Source organism: Tachypleus tridentatus, chromosome 8 (assembly GCF_004210375.1).
Source record: "Tachypleus tridentatus isolate NWPU-2018 chromosome 8, ASM421037v1, whole genome shotgun sequence".
Taxonomy (NCBI): domain Eukaryota; kingdom Metazoa; phylum Arthropoda; class Merostomata; order Xiphosura; family Limulidae; genus Tachypleus; species Tachypleus tridentatus.
In genome coordinates, this window is record NC_134832.1 from 1,465,923 (window position 1) to 1,484,580 (window position 18,658).

At 32.7% G+C, this 18,658-nt stretch overlaps 1 protein-coding gene and 1 long non-coding RNA gene across 7 annotated transcripts in view; one reads left to right on the forward strand and one right to left on the reverse strand.

The window, feature by feature from the left end:
* The window catches only part of LOC143258408 (toll-like receptor Tollo), an 81,131-nt gene that overhangs the window by 61,752 nt on the left and 721 nt on the right, over positions 1-18,658 (reverse strand). Inside the window, exon 2 of one of the 6 annotated variants that reach the window (XM_076517308.1) lies at positions 11,880-12,350. The exons of 3 other annotated variants lie outside the window; for them this stretch is intronic. The gene's annotated coding sequence lies outside the window, so the exon portion shown is untranslated. Of the gene's footprint in view, positions 1-11,879; positions 12,361-18,658 lie in introns of all 6 variants that reach the window. 2 more of the 6 variants (XM_076517309.1, XM_076517310.1) reach the window with 2 other exon arrangements.
* Positions 15,195-18,658, forward strand: part of LOC143258409 (uncharacterized) — a 36,478-nt gene continuing 33,014 nt past the window's right edge. Inside the window, exon 1 of the long non-coding RNA XR_013032269.1 lies at positions 15,195-15,402. This is a non-coding gene — a long non-coding RNA (uncharacterized LOC143258409). The remainder of the gene's footprint in view (positions 15,403-18,658) is intronic.

Here is an 18,658-nt window from a genome sequence, read left to right on the forward strand (position 1 = left end):
TAGTGTTCTATATCCAACAGTCGTTGTATTAATCAAGGCTTTATATCCATAATTCACCGCAGGAGTCAATGTTCTACATCCACAAGTCGCTGGATTAATAAATGATATACGTTTTCGGCCCGACAAGAGCGGGTGATTAGGGCACTTGAATCGTAATCTGAGGGTCGTAGATTCCAATCCCCGTCACACCAAACATGCTCACCCATTCAAGCAATGGAGCATTTTAATATGACAGTGAATCCCACTATTCGTTGGTAAAAGAGTTGTTCAAGAGATTTAGTGGGGTGGTTATGACAAGCTATCTTCCCTTTAGTCTTACACTGCCAAATTAGGGAGGGCTAGCGCAGGTAACCCTCCTGTAGATTTGTGCAAAACTGAAAAAAACAACAAGCTATACATTTCCATGAGTCGCAAATTATCAGTGCTCTATATTAACGAGTCGCCGTATTAGTTAGTGCTCTATATTAACGAGTCGCCGTATTAGTTAGTGCTCATATTCATGAGTCGCCGTATTAGTTAGTGCTCATATTCATGAGTCGCCGTATTAGTTTGTGCTCATATTCATGAGTCGCCGTATTAGTTTGTGCTCATATTCATGAGTCGCCATTCATAAATTATCCTTCCGTGTGTCACATTTGATTAATTCAATGTTCATGTGTACTAAGCTTATCCTTTATCAGTTCGTGTTCAGATGTCTGTATCTGTTTGTTTTAATAGCTTAGCACGTTTCGAGTCAACTCATGAATATGAACGCGTACATAGCCGAAGTGAAATTCTAATTATGCAGATGGATATGGTGGTACAAGACAAATCACCAGTTGGAGAACAATGAACCAAAGGAATCCATTTACTGTCCTTTAGAGGTATTATCTTAATTAGTATTATATTCACTTGGCTGACAAAGTAATGAAACCGTTGTTTTTTTCTTTGACTTTTATTATTATAAACACCTACAAGTTTTGGTTACAGTGAATAAAACCGTAGATGTATTAATGTTTTATTTTGTATTTATGTATGCAGAGCGTACACTGTATCTCAATGTTTAATCTTAACTACCCGGAATGTGTTTCTCAGGTATTCACTGATGTTTATTAGAAAGCATAGTAGTCCCGAATGCTCTGTATACCTAGGTTTATAGTTTCACGAAAATAAAATGCAAACTTTGTATATCGTAAATCTTTCTGTAAAAGTTCAAGGAGAATGAATATTGCTTGTAATTGAGAATATATATTTTTTTCTTTTAGTAAAAACAAGTTAATATTATAAATTCTGGAGAAAACTGATTATGTAATGGGTAGGTTTCTTGTAAGTTATAATGTTGATGTAATGACTTTAAGAGTTACAATAACATATGATTGGTATCAAATTAATAACAACCCTAACTAACTTGAAGGGTAATTATAACGTTTAATTATAATTACCCTGTTAACTTTACTACGCATATAATAATAACAATCTGTAGATAGAATTGATAATGTAATGAAATTGCTGTTTGCTTAAATAATTTTAATTTGAAAAATAAATCTTTAGAAAAAACTAAACGTGTACATAAGAATTGTGCTGGTTTAGTAAGTAATAGAAGCGTAACCTTAATGTTATTGTTTAATAAGTAATAGAAGCGCAACCTTAATGTTATAGTTTAATAAGTATCAGAAGTGTAAACTAAATGTATAAATATAACCGAGAAGAAAATCATTTGCTATAGCAACAAGGTGAATAACACCGTAAAACATAAGCTACTTATTTAACAAACGTGTGTGTGTGCGTTAACTTATTACTGGTAAATCGCTGAACTGATTGTCATCAAACCGAAGGGGTAAGCTGAAGGGTGTCGCATTTGGATCTGGTCTCCCGTGTCATAATCGAGAGTCCTGATGTCTTTCCTTAAGAATAAACGCCAGCTTGAATATTCATATACGTGTAGAGTAACTTGGAATCGATATATTTCTGCGAGTGAGTTATTAAAAGGCAAATACTACAAGTTTATCATAAGCGAGTTTAATCTCTTTATCATTGATAATATCACTTTATTTGTTCATGATATTTAAAACATTCAGGTATTAACTGAGTTTTGTAAACAACTGCTTAATATTCAATAAACTCATGGCATCAGTACAGCTAGAAAGATATTTCAAGTATAATTTTCCATAAAAACAAACAAACCTTTGTTACAGAGTCCTGTTTTCTAAGACTATTCGGGAAAATAAGGACTTTTTTATTATCTTGTTCTCATCTGAATTTCAGATCGAATAACAAAGGTCATCTATCTCTTTATCACAGTTTTTATTTTGTTCAAAATGGCAGATACATTTTATCAACATATTGAATTGTACACTGATATAACAGAAAAAACTCTTGTTTATGAAATTCCATCACTTGACAAAATTTGCTATAATGGCAGCGAACTGAATATCTATAGAAGGATTGCCGTAACGTAAAACACAACATAACCAGTTTTATCAGGAATTTATTTAAAATTATAAAACTCAAATATCCATTCAACGTAGCGCTAAGTTCACGAAAGTAAAGTTGAAAAAACATTTTAAAGATTTTCAATTTCATTTGGTATTTTCGTGAGCTTAATAAGTGTTTTCATTAAGTTGTCATTGAAAATCTTTAAAACTGATGATCAAATAAATTAATATTGTCTCTATCAATTTTCTTTACTTTTATGTAAAATAAAATAAACAAATCCCACTTACATAGTTATAAAAACAGTAATGTGGGACATTTAGATCTTGACATTTTAACTGTAAAGACCGCATGAAAACTAGGCCCCAAGTGTTCACAATACAAGTGTTGCTTCGCTCTCCGAGTTATCTATCACAGAGCGCTGTAACACCGTCCATTCAGATAAGCTTGGTAGTGACACGTGAATTGATATCTGTTCTTCTCTGGTAAAGAGGGCTTGAGAGTTATGAAGCATTGGTATCCTCAAAGGATACTAGCACCTGCGGCTAGCCTTGGGTTCGATTTCAGAGAACCGCTAGAGGGCGCATGAATATTTAGGCGATAAGGTTTAAGTAGAATGAGTAACATCAGCCGATACAAAACACTCGTAGGAAAAACTCCTCAAACTTGTGCTATAAAAAACTATTATATTTAGTGTTAATTAAAAATATACGTGTATCCTAAGCTTTAGCGTTATAACGATACTGCGACGTCAGAGTATAAATACTATACCAAATACACTGCAGTAAAAATATATGAACTAAAATAATAAAAATTATCGAAAAACTCAATTTTAATACGCAAATAAACGGAGCGAGAGGAGTAAGTGTTTCACATAGCATAAACGTGTCTACATTTCATGCTGTGTGAAACGTGTTTACAGCCCTAATTATCTAGCAACAGTAATAATACTTTATAACACCGGAACTCCCCATAAGCCCTATGAATCAGCAACCTCTGATTTTTGCCCGATATTGACGTTTGAAGTTTCAGTCAAATGTTAATCACCACCAGGTGGACCGATACAGCAGTGAACAACAAATGCAATAGAGATTTATTTATATACAAAGAGATTGTTTGTTTGTTTGTTTTGAATTTCGCGCAAAGCTACTCGAGGTCTATCTGCGCTAGCCGTTCCTAATTTAGTAGTGCAAGACTAGAGGTAAGGCAGCTAGTCATCACCACCGACCGCAAACTCTTGGGCTACCCTTTTACCAACGAATAGTTGGAATTGACCGTCACATTATAACATTCCCACGGCTTTTAGGGTGAGCATGTTTGGTGCGACCGGGATTCGAACCCGCGAACCTCGGATTACGAGTTGAACGCCTTAACACACTTGGCCATGCCGGGCGGGCCCTATATATACAGAAAGAGAGACGACGCAGTTATACACATTATGTATAGTGGAACTTACAAAACTCGATAAGTCAAAATCGTTATAAACTGCATAAAAGTATTTATTATATAAAGTCTAAAATAAATCTAGGGTACCAATATTTATTTTTGACAGATCTTAAAGCTTTGGTTAATATTCGTAAATAAACAGCTCACAGTTGTGGGCTATAACGTATACAACCTTCGTCTTCATTTTTATGTTTCTTTATTCTGTAATTCACAAAGAAAGAAGCTTTTTGCACGGAAAGGCTGTGTAGAAATAAGGAATTAGTTAGTTTGTTTGTTTGGAAGTACACGCAAAGCTACTTGAGGGCTATCTGCTTTATCCGTCTTTAATTCAGCAGTGAAAGGCTAGAAGGAATGCAGCTAACTTACGACTCATCGTTACCAACCGTCAACTCTTGAGCTACTTTTTTATTAACACATATGGGATAAATTATCACTTATGACGTCACAATGACAGAAAGGGATAAGAATGTTTAGTTGGAAGTGGTTTCTAACCACCTGGCCATGTTAGGCTGTACTATAAGATGGTGTTGAATGTTTAGTTGGAAGTGGTTTCTAACCACCTGGCCATGCTAGGCTGTACTATAAGATGGTGTTGAATGTTTAATTGGAAGTGGTTTCTAACCACCTGGCCATGTTAGGCTGTACTATAAGATGGTGTTGAATGTTTAATTGGAAGTGGTTTCTAACCACCTGGCCATGTTAGGCTGTACTATAAGATGGTGTTGAATGTTTAATTGGTGGTTTCTAAGTGGTTTCTAACCACCTGGCCATGCTAGGCTGTACTATAAGATGGTGTTGAATGTTTAGTTGGAAGTGGTTTCTAACCACCTGGCCATGCTAAGCTGTACTATAAGATGGTGTTGAATGTTTAGTTGAAAGTGGTTTCTAACCACCTGGCCATGCTAGGCTGTATTATAAGATGATGTTGAATGTTTAGTTGGAAGTGGTTTCTAACCACCTGGTCATGCTAGGCTATACTATAAGATGGTGTTGAATGTTTAGTTGGAAGTGGTTTCTAACCACATGGCCATGCTAGGCTGTACTATAAGATGGTGTTGAATGTTTAGTTGGAAGTGGTTTCTAACCACATGGCCATGCTAGGCTGTACTATAAGATGGTGTTAGTGTTTTATAAATAACTCGTGTTCAACTTTTTTTTCTGATATTTAGCTTTATTTATATTGTTATTGGCCACAATATTTTAAAGCAAAATCTATACTTACGGAGAATGTTATGCATTGATAACCGTATGTATGAATTTAAGTCTAATCTGGCTAAACCTTGGAGAGATTACAGATACGAAAGTTGAAAACATCTGTACACAAATAATGAACCAATCAATTGTGGGATAACAGTAATTCTTCAGATTTACAACCCTTAAATCAGGGTTCGATTCCTGTCAATCGACGCACACGATAGCCTGATGTGGCTTTGTTATAAAAAACACATACACGCACATAATGCATTACAATCATTATAAGTTTCCATGAATGTTTTGATTACTGTTTACTTGTAATCAGTATATTTTACAGAACTGATTTAATTAATTTATAGCTGTGATGTACTTAATTTATAGTTTACTTTATAGCAGTGATGTACTTAATTTATAGCTTATTTTATAGTTGTGATGTACTTAATTTACCTTTGGTAAAGAATTCTTAGTTTACTAATCTGAAACAAACAATAAGAACAAGAAATAGGAAAAACTTTAGTTCCAACCGATAAAACATCATATCAACAGAGTTTATTGACAGATGTAGTAAATATGGCTAGTATATTATAACACATCTTGTACTTTCACTAATTAAGTTCTTAGAATTTCCATCATTGGTCACAAAACTGTATTAAAGAGGGCAATAGACTGAAATTCCTACTATACTTGAGTTGTGCATTATTTTTAAAACCCTGAACTGATTATCATATTAAGTTAAAATATACCAGAAGTCAGCACAACATCATGTACAAAATTCAATATACTAGAATTCAGCACAACATCATGTATAAAATTCATTAACAATCTTTTTTTTTCTTTTGTTTGTAGGGGGGGTGAGAGGGGGCACATGTTGAACATCCATCTGAGTCCGTTTTCAACAAAACATAACATGATGTCCCAGTGAGGGCGGAAGCTAGAGAGCGCCATCTGCTACCATTAATTACCGCGAACTTTCTCCCAACACGCACTACCACTCCAATCACAAATTGTCGACTATAAATATTTCTTTAAAGTAGTGTTGGGCCCGATAACAGCTAAACGCTGTGTGTGTGTGCGTATGTGTTTGCGTGTGCGCGCGCGCTCAGATGCGAAAGAGGAGTTGTAAAATAAAACCGAAAAACAATATCTGGCATGTGGGTTATCCCGTACAAGTATGATTTTTAGTGATTTGTGTCAAGGAAAGTGACGTTTCTTCTTCGAATATAATCATCACAAAATTAATTTCTTTATATACTGTTCACAACCGATCGTGTTTACGTGTTACTTCATATTTAATAACTTTTGGAGTTTTATCCTGTTATATTCTCCCAATGCATAGAGCTTACTGACTATGTAATTAGGTGAAATAATTAATTTTCCGTGTAAAATACATAGAGGGCCCCAGCAGTATCTTGTGGGATTAATTACGATATTTGTGTCGCCAACATAAATTAGTGGGATTAATTAGAACATTGGCGTATTTGTTTGTGTAATTTATATATCTCTAAGCGAAATGGACTCAGTTGGACTCGACGAGAATAAAAAAGATGCGAAACAATGCATCGACTTAAACACACCGTCCTAGCAATGAAGGACTTTAGTATTAAAGCTCGAAACAGTTTTCTTCCCTAACTCTTTGACGAAGAGTAAAGAAAAGGGCTGTAAACTGATCTATCATTTCTGTCTCAGAACCCAGCATATCAATACTAGTCTCATGTGAACGTTTTTAAGCCTTACCTTTCTCGGAATTTGTGAAGACAATTGCATGCTATAAAAGGCTACCCTTTTTACTACACTGTCATTTATTTTCTGTTAGTTTATCATTCTGAACACATTTTAAAAGTAATGCGTGTTTTGCACGAAAGTGTTTTCAATGCAGGTTATTTCGCAAGAATCAGAAGCAGATCTCAAGACTACATCACGCGCTGTTTGTATATAACAAATTCGTAATACTATAGCTTATTGTAATTTGTTCAAATTCTCGAATTCGAGTTGTTCTGAATATAGTTTTTCTAAAATAATTTCTGGGTTATTTCAAATGCTCTCTTACATTTTATATTTACGTTAGGGTCCTGTTCGAAATACATTTATCCAATCAATGTAGAAAAAGGAACACAATATGAGATTTTCAATTTTAGTGAAATGTAGTATTTTAACGCTATTTTCCGAAAAAAATTCCATTCTAATAGTTCTCAAAATTGGAACTAAAATAAATTACTTTTCTGCCTGTGAATTATAGTGATTCAGAAATACATTTCAAACCACCAATCGCAGGTAAGTAAAACTTATTGTTTCATCTTCGTTTTGGTTATCAGTACTAGCTTCTAAAGCTAAGTCCTGTTTTAACAATAACGTTTTTATAAAACACTTATACGTTTAAATAAAAACTCATATAATCGCAAGTTTTAAATACTTGGTCAAAATAAATTTCTCGAATCATCTTAAATGTTGATATAATTTAAAATGCTCTATTTATTTTGTTAATGATGCCCAAATAACCGAGACGATAACTATTAGCTGTGATGTAATATTGGATACACAAACAGATAATTATGCCTGGTAATAATGTAATATTGGATAAAGAAACAGTGAATTAAGCCTCTTTGTCATTTGTGAATTTGCTTTTCTTCAACGAACCTACTGTTATGGTAAGAAAAATTCCATTATTTTACCGGTTAGTCTGTTGAATATTTAAAAATAACTGATTGTAACAGTTTAGTCAGGTTTTATTGAAATACGTAAGTTATTATAGTTTAGTAGTGAAGAGTATAGCACACTGAACATTTGATATATTACATTTAATTCTATACTCACCCACTAGTATGTCAGATATGTCGTTATACAACAATAGTACAGAATTACAGACATTGATCTGGTGCCTTTAATTCTGTACTCACTTACTAGTATGAGACGTGTCGTTATACAACAATAGTTCAAAAATAGATATTGATATGTTACATTTACTTACCGATATTCTGGACAAAGCCATTATACAAAGATATCTTAATATAAAAACAAACAAACATTGTTATGTTACGTTTACCTACGAATTAAAAACCATGGACGTTATACAACAATATTTTAATACATAAACATTAATATGCTAATTGTACTCACCAATTTAAGAAACAACAGCTTAGGTGATTGCTTATAATAACCAGTCTCAAAGTCTCTTAATGTGTTAGCCCTCAGTTTTCATTTATGTTCATAGTTACGATCATGGGTTTCATATTTTGGTTTGCTACGTTATGTCACAGATATTATCATTATTATGTGTACCGGACTGCCTGAATTACTATACAGTATTCTAAATAATTTACAGTTTAATCTGTTCAGTAAAATTTTAATCTAAAGTGTGAGAGTCTATATCAGTATATATGATCATTATACTTAACTAGTGCAAGTTTCAAGTACATTCACTATAATTAGAAAATACTCCAATACTAAACGAACACTACATCTGCTACTACATCCTACATTCCAAAGTTCAATATCTTTCATTTTGTGTTTTGTAGGGTCATTACACAATACGTAAGGTATGGATATTCAAATAGAGAAAAACAAAACATGAAACTTGTACAAGTTCGAATATTAGGAAACAGAACAAATGATTTAACTATAAATAGAGCCAATTCTAAAAACATAACATTAATTTTACTGCTGAAAGTGTGTAACCAATTTACCCTGAAAAACAGCAAACAATTTGATCATGTAACCTTAAAGTAATCGTCGGATTTCTTGATACCTTATAACTAATTCCATATATGAGCAATAACAAAAAGAAACAAAAAGCGTAATGTGTCAAAGTTATACGCGCTGGTAGTTTGACACAAACATCACAATACACATAATATGCTTTATTCAAGCGTACATAAGCACGCCATGTGATAGCATGGCTAATCAAATGACTAGCAGGTTTCAGGTAAAAAATAACCTTAATTTGTTTTGTTTTCTTGTAATGGAGAATTTTATGTTCATAGTCCAATAATGCCTCAAGATTAGAAGGTTTTGGCGATGGCTAACTCACCGTCTTATTTGCGTACAAAACCAATACCTTTTATTGCTGTGTCCTGCAGTCTTTAACCCAACTAAACCAGAACTTGCGTTCAAACACACGAATGCCGATATCTTTCACAAGATATGGTAATATTCAAGCACGAACTTGCAATATTGAATCAAAATATCGATTCCCGTATGTGTGTGTGTGTGGTGGCAATATTAAAATCAAGTTACAGCACATACACACCTCACTGTTGTTAATAAAGAAAAAATCTTAGCTACGTTTTAACATCCAGTCAGAAAGGAAATTAAAGCGTTAAACTTCTTAACGCGTTATACTTGAGACAAAAGTTTTTTTGATTTTATGATGGAATTACTAGCAATACTAACTACATAACTGTCTTTAATTACTTTGTGAACATATAACATGTCAAGAGATCAGTTCGTATTATATATATATATATATATGAATTACTAGCAATACTAACTACATAACTGTCTTTAATTACTTTGTGAACATATAACATGTCAAGAGATCAGTTCGTATTATATAAATATATATAAATTACTAGCAATACTAACTACATAACTGTTTTTAATTAATTTGTGAACATATAACATGTCAAGAGATCAGTTCGTATTATATATATATATGAATTACTAGCATAACTGTCTTTAATTACTTTGTGAACATATAACATGTCAAGAGATCAGTTCGTATTATATATATATATATGAATTACTAGCAATACTAACTACATAACTGTCTTTAATTACTTTGTGAACATATAACATGTCAAGAGATCAGTTCGTATTATATATATATATATGAATTACTAGCAATACTAACTACATAACTGTCTTTAATTACTTTGTGAACATATAACATGTCTCGAGATCAGTTCGTATTATATATATATATGAATTACTAGCAATACTAACTACATAACTGTCTTTAATTACTTTGTGAACATATAACATGTCAAGAGATCAGTTCGTATTATATATATATATATGAATTACTAGCAATACTAACTACATAACTGTCTAATTACTTTGTGAACATATAACATGTCAAGAGATCAGTTCGTATTATATATATATATGAATTACTAGCAATACTAACTACATAACTGTCTTTAATTACTTTGTGAACATATAACATGTCAAGAGATCAGTTCGTATTATATATATATATATATATATATAAATTACTAGCAATACTAACTACATAACTGTCTTTAATTACTTTGTGAACATATAACATGTCAAGAGATCAGTTCGTATTATATATATATATGAATTACTAGCAATACTAACTACATAACTGTCTTTAATTACTTTGTGAACATATAACATGTCAAGAGATCAGTTCGTATTATATATATATATATGAATTACTAGCAATACTAACTACATAACTGTCTTTAATTACTTTGTGAACATATAACATGTCAAGAGATCAGTTCGTATTATATATATATATATGAATTACTAGCAATACTAACTACATAACTGTCTTTAATTACTTTGTGAACATATAACATGTCAAGAGATCAGTTCGTATTATATATATAATATATGAATTACTAGCAATACTAACTACATAACTGTCTTTAATTACCTTGTGAACATATAACATGTCAAGAGATCAGTTCGTATTATATATATATATGAATTACTAGCAATACTAACTACATAACTGTCTTTAATTACTTTGTGAACATATAACATGTCAAGAGATCAGTTCGTATTATATATATATATATATATATATATATATATACACACACACACACACTTTTTTTTTACAATAATCACGCTCCACTAAATTGCAACAAATATCTTTCTCTTTGTCTCAAAAGAAAATGGAGAGTCCAGCAAAAACAATAAAAGAATCGGTTTATTCGTCTTTTTAGCAGGAAGCATATCTTTTTCGTATTCAGTTTATAACTACTGTAGTGTTTGATCCAGCTGCTTTACAGTGCGCGTAAAGAACAAAACATGCAAAATTTTGTTTAAATAACGATCATAGCATCTGAACTGGCTAACATTCATCGCTAATTTCAAAAGTATTATTTGAAGAAAACTTAAAGAGTAAGAAAACATTAAATTCTGAGTGTTTTTAATTACTCTTTAGAGGTAATAAGTTATCAGACGCCGTTCTCTTTTTTCCTAAATCATGGAGCTCTTACATTTATGCATAGCATAAATTTGTAGTTGAAAAGGCGATCTATTTTACAAAGTAATCAATTCCGTGGGAACGATTACCAAGTCTCTGACTGGTACACTATTTCCCTTTTCCTGCCGTCAACTCTATAGATTTCAGATATCTGTAAGGTGTGAAAACAGGAAAGTAAAACACAAGGGAGCCGTTACAAATTTTCGTTTTAGTCTTAACTAAAACAAAGAATTCTATTTGCGTCAATAAGATATATTACAGTTTTCAGTAACGCATCTTTAAGAGTTTTCTGCTCGATGCTTTGATGATGTAAAAGATAAATTTCACAGTATAATAAACTACCAATCAACGACAATAAAAATTTCAGTAGCAATGATTAAATGTAAAATTCCGTTAAGATGTGAGTGACTACTTTAATTGTTTTCTTCATTTCCCACTTATCTGAACTAGTTAATTGTTCCCTGAAAACTGGAAGTTATAAATGTAAATATATATATATATATAACAAACCGAGTCGTTTAAGATTGATTATTCTTCATTCTGGTCAAATAATAACTCAACTAGTTGCGATTTTTTTTTTGCCTCGAATTGAGCTAACGAACAGTAGGTTTGCTATAAGAAGGACAGAAAATGAACTAAAGTACAGTACTGTGCTATTCGAAGACTAGAGGTTGATCCACAAAACAGTAGTTCTGTTACTCTTGGGCTGGAGGTTGATCCACAAAACAGTAGTTCTGTTACTCTTCGGCTGGAGGTTGATCCACAAAACAGTAGTTCTGTTACTCTTGGGCTGGAGGTTGATCCACAAAACAGTAGTTCTGTTACTCTTGGGCTGGAGGTTGATCCACAAAACAGTAGTTCTGTTACTCTTGGGCTGGAGGTTGATCCACAAAACAGTAGTTCTGTTACTCTTGGGCTGGAGGTTGATCCACAAAACAGTAGTTCTGTTACTCTTGGGCTGGAGGTTGATCCACAAAACAGTAGTTCTGTTACTCTTGGGCTGGAGGTTGATCCACGAAACAGTAGTTCTGTTACTCTTGGGCTGGAGGTTGATCCACAAAACAGTAGTTCTGTTACTCGAAAGTTAGAATGTGGAGTAAAGAGTGGTAATTTTGGAGCCCTAGAGTAAACTAAGATCTATTATTCAGCATTCGGGTTTTTATAATAACCGAACTTGTAATTTTTCCATTTTTATGGTAAATTGCTTCTAATTAAAGTAACGGTAGTAGTGTCTCAGTCATACCTTAACAACTCACGTTGCTTTACATGCTATTGTGAAGATTTACGTTAGTTGTTACCTAAACAGTCCAACACTTGCAAAACATCTACGAACAAGTGTTCTAACACCTATGAATAAAAACTTTCGATTAATGAAATAAAGCCATTTTTTGTTAACATTAAATTTTATCATCTTCAAAGTAAGTTGAACTAAATAATGAATAACTGGAGGGATAAACAATAACCAACGAATAAACCAGAGTATTATTTATAAAACTGGTTCTGTTACAGGCGTTTACTGAAGCAGGACGGTTCTGAGTCAGTTAGCAAACCGTTTTTTCTGCTTATGTTCACTTTTAAACATAATTTTAACAGTTGATTTTCTGATGCATTCTGAGAACGCTGGAATAGGTTCTTCTCAACGTTTAACAACTAGTTTAATATCACAATGTGAAAAGGAAACAGCTGCATTCTTTCAGGTGCTCCAGATTAAGTATTGTAAACATTAGCTTTTAATTTGTGGGGCAAGTTGAACACAATAAGACTACAGACAATAAAATGTTTCATTGTATTAGCTTTTGCATTAGGAGTTATTTATGACGACTTTGGGAAGGATTAATGTTTAATATATATATATATATATATATATGTCTTTAAGCATTCTAGCAAGTAAGGAACAATATTTAACACACACTGCTGGCCCAAACGTAAAGCCAATGAACATAAAAAAAATATATACATTTTGCGTTGTTAAGACTCAACCACTTATTTTTATATACGTCTTTTAGTATTGTAGCATACGTTTTAACGTCATTCCATCCTAATTTAAGAAAATATTTCAAATTAATAATTGCTATTTCCGATAACTAAGGCCCAGCATCTACAGGTGTCTAGGAAGCTCGACTCGCAATCTGAGTGTTGTGAGTTCGAATCACCTTCACACCACATATGTTTGCTCTTTCAATCGGGGGGAGCATTATAATGTGACAGTCAATCCCACTATATGTTGGAAAAGAGTAGCCCAAGACTTGGCAGTGGGTGTTGATGACTACTTGCCTTCCCTCTAGTCTTACACTGCTAAATTATGGGCAGCAATAAGTTTTATTTTTTTCAATTATCAAACGCTCAGAGAATAGATTTTTGAATTTAATCAAAATATTTTTTCGAATTTCAAAGCCTTTTTTCACTATATACAAATTTGATCAAATTCTTGATGACGAGAAACCCGCTTGAAATAAAAATGTATCTCAGAACGGCTGGTACGGGTATTAACACTTATTGGTAAAGAGAGAACAACGTTTCGACCTGAAGATGACCCAGTAAGGTCGAAACATTGTTCTTTCCTCACCAATAAAAGTTTTAATACCCATACCAACTGTTCTGAGATAAATTTGATCAAAGTTGTTTCGAATTTAAAATATTTTTGTTTTATATATATCACAGGTACCGTAACAGTATCACACAAATACATATAAATAATTTCAACCTTCACATTTGCAATAAGGTATGTAAGATCAGTGTAACAACAAGGTATGTAAGATCAGTGTAACAGCAAGGTATGTAAGATCAGTGTAACAGCAAGGTATGTAAGATCAGTGTAAACATTCCAAACCAAACGAGCTACAAATGACTATATGAAGATATTTCCTAAGACGTTTTCTATTTGTATTTTTCTCTTACGAAAACAATCACTCCTATCTTCATTTGTTCCACGTGTAAACGTTATCTATCAATAATGTAGTTTGATATTCCTGACATTTCTAACATAAAAATGGTTTTATGCTTTTGGTCTGAGAATTCTATACATAGTAATTTTCTTTACGTATTTTATTCCACACTATTGGACTGAAAGAAAAAAGACAACGCCAGTTAAACATCTCTTTCTACGTTACTTACGTATGAACTTGTTTTATTGTTCGTGGTTCCACGACTTTGAAGTTTAACGTGCAAAACAAAACAACAACAACAAAAGAACACACCAATAGTGCAAATAATCCTACTAATAACTGTTGTGTTTTCCACGTAATTTCGAACTGAAAATATGCCACATCATTTGTCTTAGCATGCCGGTTTATTACACTTAGAATTGTAACAGCCAAATACGTACCAGTACTCAACATGGCGTAATATATGAACCCTACCGGTAGTTAACGGTGTAAACTTGGGTGATAAGTCAATCTCTTTTCTCCACGTTCTCAGTGCTCCTGCAAACTTTAGAGGCCATTTCAGAGTTGAGTTTGAAGTCGAAATAACTCGTGCGTAATCTCTAATCATTTGTTCAGGTTCCTTAAGCCATTAAGTCCAAACTTTATAATGTAGTCTATCTTAAACAATAAAACGAGTTATTTTGCCATGCACGCCATATTTGATTTCAAACTTACTCTGTGGTTCTGAATCTCATACGTTAACGCATTTCAAAACATTTCTTCTATTCTTAAATAAATTAAGAATCAGGAGAAATCATAGATTAAAGGCAACAAAAGAGCTGTAGAAGAAATTCTATACAAAATGGCTAAGGCTTGACTAATTTTGAGGTAAAGCACCAACCAACAACGTTCACTACTGCTTGGCTTTAAAAATTAAATAGTCTGAAGCCATTAAGTGCTTTCGTTCATAGCTTCCTCGAAACCGCTGAAGACTGAAAACTAAAACTCGAACTACATTAAACGTAAGACAAGAGAAGAGATAAACAGTTCTGATCCAAATATTTAATATAGAACTGGCATCATTATCTCCCCTCTCTAGTTCAAACTCTCTATCTCAGCAGTGACTCATTTCTCTGTTACATAGTCCGTCCCTTAGAGGCATTGTTAATTTCAACGCGTTGCCGCAGCTGTTGTTTGTGCATCAAAGTTTATTTTATCATGAGCCCTCTAGTAGTTAACACAGTAAATTAGGCTTTTTCGCCCGTATCCAGCTTTTTTAGTTCAATGCTTATCATGAAAAACGTCCAGGTAAGCTTATGTAAAGAGAACCGATCTTTTATATTTTTGTACCATTTTAACTTCGAAAAATTCATCACCTCTTTGTGAATCAAGAGAGGAGATTAATTAGCATATCTTGAATAATATATGAAGAACATATTTACTATTTTATATTCATTAACTAAAAGCAGAGCTGTATCTAAAATCTCCAAGAGTTTAGATGTGAATACTCAAGAAGAATCAGTTTATGCCTGGATACCAATGCTGCGTTGATTGGTCTAGTAAGCTTTACATAAAGTGAAAACGTAAGGATATACCCAATGTTCTGACTCAAACCTTAATATATGCTCACTAATAATACACAAATCGTTAACGTTTTTCCAGATACCAAATCTGTAAACACTAAACACAAACTTTGTTACTATACATTGATGTACAATAAAAATAGTTTAACCTCCTCTACTGACCGAGCTTGATTTACTGGTTGGTGCGCCAGTAGTCGAACCGATGGGTCTAAGGTTTGAGTTCGAAAATACCCCGCTAAATCTGCTATAAACTTTCAACTAAAGGAAATGAAATATGTAACAGGTGCTACACTATCTCTGGTCAGCAATCCTAAATTAGGGATGGATGCCTCTAAACTTTGAATCTCGGATCTCACAGTTTAGCCCATGTGTCGCATCAGGTGTCACTTAACTTGAAAATATGAGACACCATCTACATTGCTGATAGTTATGTCTATATGGTTAACAGTTTAAAAGGAAGGCATTTGGCACAATAAACACTCAAAACAGTTCAGTTTACTACCTGTTTATTTTACTTTTGAGTTTAAAAATTGAGTATAATCTAATACCGTTATTAGATAATAAAGTAAATATACAATAAGTAGCAGTTATCATTCATCTTTCACGGAAAGATTTATCATTGTTTGTATTATTTCAGCACTGTGTTAAATTTGTTTTAAGAAACATGCTGTATGTGTAATAAATTAACCTTAGGGAAACAGTTTCATGTACTTTGTTTGATTAATATTCGAGCCAGTGTCAGATTGGAATGCTTTTGCCTTTTTTTCTATAAGCTGAAGTTTACCTACCAATACTTTAATCTATTCACAGAAGAAGACACTGAAGTTCAATGATAATTCATTAAAGTGCTATTCATCGCTATTGAATTATTTCAGGTGTTTCTGCTTTAAAAGAAGTGTTCTATAATATTTTTCACCAGTAGTTAAAAATACTCTATAACACATCAGCTGTCACAGAAAAATCTAAAATATTATCCACTATTTTTAACTGTTAGTGAATCTCTTTAGGTAATTTAGTGTTAGATTTAAGTTTATGTAAAATTAACATAGCAGAATATATATGTTATTAGTTGTACGTTACTGTGTTAGTGTTCTATAAAACTGAATAAAAGATAACTTTTTCAATACTTATGTTTTCAGCATTTGTTTCCACTGACAACTAAATATTGTTGGATTTGCAAGAGCTAGTGAAATACTTTAGTAAAATACAACGTAAACATTTTGTACTTCAGCACATCATGATAATAACAGTCTTCACATATTCTTTATAAACTACTAGTTTATAAAATATATCTTTCATGTATTTTCCCGGTTATTTATTGGATAAACAAACGAAAATAATACAGGAATAATGACACTAGCTGAATGAACTTCTCGAAATGAAAATCAAAATTTTATATCCTTCAGTTATTATCGAAAAAAAATTCAATTACAACTTGTGCTATATCATTCAAGAACTAGGCGACAGGGGAAGTGTAATTGCTTTCGTACCTTTAAGTTCCCGCTGTTCAGATCGAAAAAACAAACAAACAAACACTCGATCTTTTAGCTATTTGTGATCTATAAATTAAACAGACCTCAACTGTATTTAGGCTAAACTTGTAATTACAAATAAACTTAGGAATGTTTATTAAAAACATAAAGTCAGAACAAGTGGGTAAATTCAGTTGAATAGAGAAGTTATAAATATATATAACTTTACTAAAGTAGGGAAGCTGTTGAAATTTAAGCGTATTAATAAATCATTTTCATCTCTATATATGATCCAACATGGTTCCAAAACACTTCAACCCTAGAAAAATTTGGCTTTTAAGAGATTGTTGAGTAGAACGCGATATAATGTTGGTAAACTTGAGAATGTGGATATCCTACTCGATAATTTAATGTAATTCTAAGTTCATTAATACTTTCACAAAAATGGTCGCAATTTATCATCTCGGAAAAGCTGCAATTAAAAAAAATGTGTAGAAAACGAAACTAAACTGAGTTTGATACAAAAGAATGTGGCTTTCTCTATAAAACGGTGCACAGATATTCGATTTACACTGGTAAGGAAAGGGTGCCGTCTATATCTTGTCTAATCAGACTAGAATTTGTAATTACCAGATGAAGTAGTACATGTTTAATCAGACTACATTTAATGTGTAAGAGGAGTATCATGTCCTCGCCTAATTAGATTACACAGGCTATTTTTAATCAGACTACAACTTTTACCATGTAAACAAGATAATTCGGTCCTTGTTTGATCAGACTACAACTTATTTCGAGTATTACATACACTACAATTTTGGTGAACACGTAAAGTTGTAGAAGCGTTGCCTACCGAGGTAATAATACACTTTCTAGTTCACTAATGGAATTAGTTTTCTTGTATTACCTAGTCAGACCACGACGTGAAACCAAAAATGGTTTACACGCCATCAGATGGAATGATGTACATTTTAAGGTCGATAAACCAAATGATTTAAATGAAGACCTGTCAACCACTCGGTGTCGAAAGAATGGAATAACTTGTTTACACGGAATAAATCTGTTAGTGTGTGGTGTCGAGTCTCTACGTTTCATCTGAACCTTAACTGAAATTAGAATCGCAAATTAAGTAAAAGTTAACTAATAGTCGAATCTAAATTGTACAGTAAATAACCAGTGCAAGTGACTTAGATGTATTATGTCACTACTACTGTACACATTAGTTGTTTGAAAAAAGAGAAGTTGCATGACGAAGGTTATTAGTTCCTGTATTTTGTAGGTAGATGAGGTTAGGTTAGGCTAGGACGTACTGTTTTCAGAAAGTTGATTATGAAATATGTCAACTTGTTAAGCCTACACATTATATTTGCATGTTCGGATCGTAATTAGCACCCTTACAAATGTTATTGATTTACTTACAGATAGATAAGTTTGCACGTCAAGTGATACTCATTACAAATATAATATTACAACAAATATGTAAGGTTTCTTGGTGATAATGCACTATTTTTG